The following is a 7,551-nucleotide window of genomic DNA, read 5'->3' as shown; positions in this document are numbered from 1 at the left end:
GGCCAGGGACTCAAACAAACTACAGTCCTCAAGGTGGTTGTGGGACGGAAGAGACCAGGATTCCTCACTTGGGCTGGCTGGGGTTGATGGGCACTGTAGTCCAATGACATCTGGAGGGCCACAGGTGCTCTCGCAGAATAAAAAGCGAGCGAGTGCCATCTTCTGTACGACAGACCATCCATCTTTGAAGATCACCATCCTGTCTCTTTTTAAACCTTCTCTTCTGCAATATGAACAGATCTTCCAGCTGTTTGCTGCAGATTTGCTTTCCAGACCCTTTCCCCCATATACGGCTTGTCCTCCTCTTGAGGTGCTTCTCTTTTTCAATCTTCTTCGTGGAATCTGGCGCCCAGAATGGGGCACTTTATTCTGAGGCTTGTTCTGCAGAGTTCCACGATTATTTCTCACAAATCCGAACACCACCCAACCCAAGACTGAAACTGACATTTGAGTGGCCTTGTTGGGCTCAAGTCAGTTTGCTCTCCACTGAGACATCAACGTTTTGACATGGACTCTGAAGCAGATCCTCCATCCTATATGTACGCCATCAATTCCTTTGTTCCCAAGGGTTTAGATTTTATATGGATCTTGGGGGAAGTTTGCTTCGGATTGATTTGAACACATTGCTCTCTGCCTGTCCAGGTGATTTTTTTCACCTTAGTTTTACCTCCCGTGGGGTTTGCCATTTATTCCAGCTTTGCATCCTCTCCAGGGCAGAGAAACATTCTCTTTAGAGTCATTTGTAAAAATGTTGTGCACTATGACGCTAAAACAGATGCTGCCTCACTAAGTTGGCGATTCCACACACACCCAGACAAGGAGGAACAGAGGACAGCTGTTTGCATAAAATTGCATATGTTGATCTACTTGTGCAGATACAAGATTAGAAATGATTGTGTATGTCTGAACGACACGGGGCAAATAGTAAACAGGTGAGCACTTGTGTAGGGAAGGGATTTTTTTGATTTCATGGACCACAAATCCCATAATTCCTCATTCCGGTTCTCTCTGACTTATGCTCACCTTGCAGACACCTAAATGTGGCTCACCCGGGAGAAAGGGCCTAGTCCAGAAAGCAGTGAGTCTTAGTGAGCTGTAGCTCTGCCTAGCTTCCTGTGCAGAAAGAAATCTCCCAGCTAGCCCTGGGGCAGGAACAGGAAGCTTGGGTGGAGTGAGGCCTAGCTAAACCTCAGAACTTTCAGGCTTATACTTTGTTATCCCAGATGAGTCACATTTAGGCATCTGTAAGGGGTGTCTTTATCGGCTAGAACTCCCAGAAAGGGGGCTTATGGGGTTTGTAGTCCAAGAAATCTTTAAATTCTATTGCTACCTGTGTGCTGTCTTCTGTACTGGCTTCGCTCACTGTGGATGATGGGCTCTGATCTTTTTCTCCAAGGTCCTTGCATCTTTTGCTTTGTGTTTCTTTTAAATACAGTGGTGCCTTGCTTAACGGTGATAATCCGCTCCAGGAAAATCGCCATTAAGCGAAAACATCGTAAAGCGAAAATAAAAAGCCCATCGAAATGCATTGAAAACCGTTCAATGCATTCCAATGGGCATAAAACTCACCGTCCAGCAAAGATCCTCCATACGGCAGCCATTTTCGCTGCCTGTATAGCGAGGAATCTGTCCCTAAACACAGCGGGGAGCCATTTTATTTACCCAGCAGCCATTTTGAAACCGCTGATCAGCTGTTTAAAATAAGTCGTTTTGCAAAGAATCGGTTCCCGAAGCTGGGAATCGATCATCGCCAAGCAAAATTCCCCCATTTAGACCATCGTTTTGCGATCGCAATTGGGATCGCAAAAAGATCGTCATAATGCAGATTCGTCGTAATGCGGGGCAATCGTAAAGCGAGGCACCACTGTATTTGGATTGGCCAAACGCCTTCAGCTAAAGGACATCTTTTAAAAATGGGTATGGTGGTGATCTCTGCCCCCCTTCAAAAAAAAGAGCATGTGAGTCTTTATAATTGTGACACTCCACTCAACATCTCTCTTCCAGGTGACGCTGTGCAATTAAGGAGTGTTTGTGGGTTACCGTTGCCCAATTGGATGATCAATGGACTTGTGATGACGGCTTCCATGTTTGGAAGGCTTCTCCATCTGACGACTGGCTTAGCGCGTTGATTCTGCAATCTAGACTGAAGAATTTCACACAGATTTTTTTTTTTGAGTAAACGTGCCATGCTGTGTAATTCAGTTGGCACACAGGATGAGATGATGGACTTCCACAGGGCAACACGTTGTCATTATAATTGAGCACCACCATGCCCAGTAATGTGAACCACCGGTGTGTCATGCTGCACGGCCTTCCTGCCAGGAGAAGCCTGGAATACATACTAGAGGAGATCTTCTCAAAAGGGCTGAGGAACCACACAAGGATGTGCCGTTCTCCCCCTTTCCCCTCCTTTTTTTTTTTTGGATTCTAAGTGTTGCAGCCTGCAAACACACACCAGCAGACACTTCCATGTCGCTCACCTGGAGAAACGACCTTCTAGGCCTTATTTCCTGCCCACGATGCTTCCTGGGGTTGGTAGTTCTTCAGGTGGCGCCCTCTATGGAGCATGAAGAGCAACACGGATCCTAGGCTGGGACACCCAGAATTCTGCCTGGGGAATTCTGGAATCCGGAGTCCAAGAAAACCTGAAGATGTGGAGGAAAAGAAAGAGGATAGGATGTCATCGATTGCAATCTAACAGCAACCGTCCCGGGTTTGCTAAGCATAGAATGGCGATCAGTGGATTCCCCGGTCTCTCATTTCTGGTGACACAACAGGTTGCTGCAGGCCGCTACCCAAATTCGGAGGGTACAAGACCCATCAGCCACACACATACACACATTCCAGGAGTTCTTGCCTGGCTTGTCTCATGGGAGGCACTGCGAAACTTTTGAGTTCCCGGCCTCTGGTTCTGCAGTCAACCACCCAACCCACTAAGCTCTGGCACCAGGCTTCCGCAAGATTCCACCCGCCCAGAAGACTGTGATCTACACAGAAATCGCTTGGGGAGGATGGTGGTAAAGGAAGCAACGGCTGCGAAACCCTTCGAAGATGAATTTGCTACGTGAAGGAGGAGGAACATTAAGGGAGTTGTGGCGGGCTCAGAAAATACAGGTGAAGGGGCGAGGGTGTCGTACGCATAAAAGAGAAAGCTCAGAAGGACAGTTTCACATTTTAATTAATGTTGTTTTCCAGAATTTTGCTGCGCTGTTATGCTTTTTGTAACCGTCGCTTTGGCACAGCAAGGGTTCATCCTGCAGCCAACCTACCACCGGTGGGTCGGAGGGAGTTCAGAAGCCGCGAAACTTCTTCTTCTTCCTTCTTTCTTTCTTTTCCGCTTAACCGTGATTCTGACAGTAGCAATAAGGGTAGGGTTGCCAGATACCTGTACGTGGGTACCAAAAGGAGGTCGCAGAAAGACAAAAAAGAGGACAGAGGAGGACGTATTGAATGTTTCTTTTGAACTGTTGTGAATTAAACCCGCAATCAGTACAATTTTTTTACTATGGCTGCCAATAAATGTCTCTTAGTGAACTGACCAAGAAACAGTCGTGTTAAAAATATACAGTGGTGCCTTGCAAGACGAATGCCTCGCAGGACAAAAAACTCGCAAGACAAATGGTTTTGGCAATGGGGTTGATGACTCGCAAGACAAATGTTCCTATGGCCATGCTTCGCAAGACGAATGTTTTCCATTTTTTGTTCCTTCCTCATGTTTGCTGATTTTTAAATGTTTTTCTATGATGTTTAAAAAGTTAACGTTTTTTAAAATTTAAATTTGTGAAATCGTCTGCACAATATGTATGGCTTTAAAGAGCACTTAATAAACCCTTTGTAATCCAAATTTGACTTTGTTCTGACTTTTTTTGCCCATAGGAATGCATTAATTAGAATTCAATGCATTCCTATGGGAAAACGCGTTTCGCAAGATGAATTTTTCACAAGATAGCATTAACCGCGGAACGAATTAAATTCGTCTTGTGAGGCACCACTGTAAATAAATTCAATGGAGGCTTTTCCCCCCAAAATACCCCCCAAAATTATTTAAACAGCCAATTGTACCTGAACCCACCCTGGCCCGGCTGCGGGATCCCCCAGCTGCTCGCACTCTGCACAGGCTTAGAGGCAACCTTGCAAATCTGGACACCCAAATAAGGCTTCAGCACAGGCAGGGGGAAAGCGGTGCTGGGCATAACCGAATGAGGCAGCCTCCCCTCCCCCGAAGGCCATAAGTTCAAGGCTGGGGAGTGTGGGAGTTGGAGTCCCCGAAAGGGACTTCCCATCGATGCTTGCTCCTGCCTGGCTCAAAGGGCAGCACTCCGCTCACGCTGCCTTCTTGGGCTCCAGGTAAGCTGGGCAGGCATGACGGATCGCCGAGCAGCTGCTGGTGCCGCGGAAGGGGGTGAGGGCTGCGCTCCCGTGCTGGTGGCAGGTAATGGGGGGGCGGGCAGGCAGATGGGGCCCGGTCCTTCCACCTCGCCCCCTCCCATCCAAAATTATAACATAAAATATACAAAAGCCTGACATTTAAAGGTTTTTATCTTTGCCTGCCGGACGGAGGACATTAGGCTAAAAAGGAGGACATGTCCTCCTTTTGCCGGACGTCTGGCAACCCTAAATAAGGGGAAATTATATTCTTGTAAATGCTCCTTGTCAAGATGCCAAGCGCTTGAGATGGCTTGATCTTCGACAGGACCCATTACCTTTACAAAAGACCAATTTCCAGTAGAGATTAAAGCTGCCAGAACTGGTTTTCTTCCATGCATTAACACAATGGTCTGTGCTTGGGGATTTCCCATGTGGAGGTGTGATTATGGGATGTGTCAGGATGGCCTGTATGATTCATAAGAACATGGGTTTATAGAGAAGATCACAACAACAGCTACGGTTTTTAATAACAGCCTCCAAGCTGCCTTGGGAAACTCAAAAACAAGTGCATGAGAATGAGGGAAAGCTACTCTGACAGGTATGCTGCTCCTGAACACAGATGCTCCACTTGGGTGGCAAGGCTCGCCTTGGGTGGATTGCCCTCCCCTCGGACGGTATGGGAAAGAAGATTAGTGTTCATATCAGAGCCCGGTAAAGTTAAGGCGCGATCAGACAGCTACAAAGGTGTGCACATGATTGCACTGGAAAGGGTCACTTTAATGGAAGCTGTCTCCCTTAAAGTGACCCTTCCATCTGCCAGGGAATCGGTCGAGACTGATGCCCCAAAAAGCTCCAGCTTGGGGGCAGATCGGGGTCAGGCTGGGGCACCATTCCCTGTGCCTCGTAGGATCGGCAGGAAATAGATTGCACCAGATTGCAATCGACTTCCCTGTGTGATCGCATCCCGACTGTTTTGGACTCCACTTCCCTTTAACCCTAATGAGAGGGGGTTCTGGAAGTGATCTTGTGTCACCTGATATGGCAATAATTTTAAAAATTATTTCCCGGACTCAGATACTGACTCATAAGCTGCCGAGCCCCAGGTAAACTGGGCTAGCCTCTGGGAAGTGGTTGACCTCGACAGGGTGCTTATTTCCATGTTTGAGCCGCTTCTGTTTCACAGCCATGGATTTTGCAGTGGGAATCCTATCGCTCACTTACTCGTGCACAAGTGAAATTGCATAAGTTGCAGCAGCCAAGTGACACTAATTAACGAGCGGCCAGTCCAGCTTGTGTGCCTATCAAGTGACTGAGTGTGTAATTAACGAGTGACAGATTACTGCAGCAGTGTGTGTGATTTCACTTGTGCACCATAGATCTTCACCAGTAAGGATACTGGCTGCTTCTTTCTCTATATGGAATGTTAGTTTCCTGGCAGCCCAGCTGCTTTTTTTTTTCACTTGACATGCCTGAGAAATGTTTAGGAGTTGCTTAACCTCATTTGGCAATGCCTGCTGAACGAGTCTGTTTGCGATGCAGCCTTAAGTCCTGTCCCAGAAAGTAGAATCACATGATGGAGACAGGTGATAATATTTCATATAGGATCATGAATTCCCTGCCTTGAACTGATCTTGATTTTCCCCACCCCACCCCACTTCATAAGACTCTCTTCTCTGGATTTCAAAATCCATAGTAGCACAATTCTTTTGATGGATCAGCTCAAGGTCAAGAAATAATATGCAAGTCTTGAAGTGCTCAGCTTTTGGCTGCCTTCAAATTAAGTGGCACTGTGTTTTAAAGTTGTGGTTACATGCTCTTAAGGCATTTCTGACTTAAGGTAACTCTACTAGAATGAGATGTTCAAGAAGCAAGTTGGCATCGCCGATCTCTAGTAAGTTCCCATGGGAATTCGAACTTGTGTCTCCCGAGTCCTAGCTCGACCCTCTATCCTGTATACCCCACTGGCTCACGATGATGAGTAAACGGATACTGAATTAAGTCAACCCTGTGTAGGAGCAAAAATGACTCAACTCAGGCTTTTAGACTCTGAGCACAGACTCACTGGGAAAGACAATAATGCTCAGAAAAGCTGAAGGCAACAGGAAAAGAGGAAGATGAAACCTGAGATGGATTGACTCAGGCCCAAGCAGGGCTTTCAGGATCCAAACCTTTGAAGATCACTACGTTTGCTGTGAAGTCTTTCCAGTGAATAACTTTTGCTTTTTATTAGTGTGAATGGTCAATAAAGAGTGGATCAGTTCTGCTCTTTCCAGCTTTACGGTGGGCAGGGTGATTGTTTTTAAAAGTTTCATTGCACAGCACCAACGAGAATGGCAGCAGCAGCAGCAAGAAATACTGTGGTTTACAGACCATAAGATGTTGGGCAGGATAAGCTCCTGTCTGTCCAGCCTGCGCAATGGGGAAGACGCCCCATGTGCTCCGCCATAGATGTAATCATACCTTCCCGTGGAGGTGGCACAGGACGTGGCGGGTTGCCCTCCAGGACGGGTGGGGGGTGGGAAGCGTCTTGGCACTGACAGAGGCAGCAGATCTCCTTGGCTGGCAGGGATGCGAAGGTCGATTTAGACGCATTTCGAGAACGGAGCTTCCGAGAACAACGTTGGTTGGAGATTCCCAAAGAATGAGTACGGTGCCAGGACTGGAATTTTTGAAAAACAACAACACTGGTTGCTTTGAACCAACATTCTGTGGGGCCCAGTGCCTTCTCCCCACACAACGGCCAACCGCAGTGGCTGACGTTTGGGAAACACATGGAGCCGAAAGCTTCCCTGCTTTAGTTCCTCCCCATCAGTTAGAATCTTGTTGGTCTGAAGGTGGAAGGCCCACAGGGTGATGGGCGTCTGGGCTGCCCTTCACGGGAAAATCTCTGGCTGTGTTTTCAAGAGGTGAAAATAACGGTTCTTCTCCTCTTTATAATTGACCAAAAATGTGTCAAGTCATTCATTCATTCATTTCGGACAGAGAGAGGAAGGAAGTGGTGATGGATGGATGGATGGATGGATGGATGGATGGATGGATGGATGGAAGGAAGGAAGGAAGGAAGGAAGGAAGGAAGGAAGGAAGGAAGGAACTGGTGATGGAAGGAAGGAATGAATGAAGAAACAAAAGAGCTGATGATGGAAGGAAGGAATGAAGGAACGAACAAACCGGGGAAGGAAGGAA

This window comes from Pogona vitticeps, chromosome 6, assembly GCF_051106095.1.
Source record: "Pogona vitticeps strain Pit_001003342236 chromosome 6, PviZW2.1, whole genome shotgun sequence".
Classification (NCBI taxonomy): domain Eukaryota; kingdom Metazoa; phylum Chordata; class Lepidosauria; order Squamata; family Agamidae; genus Pogona; species Pogona vitticeps.
This window is presented reverse-complemented; position numbering follows the sequence as displayed.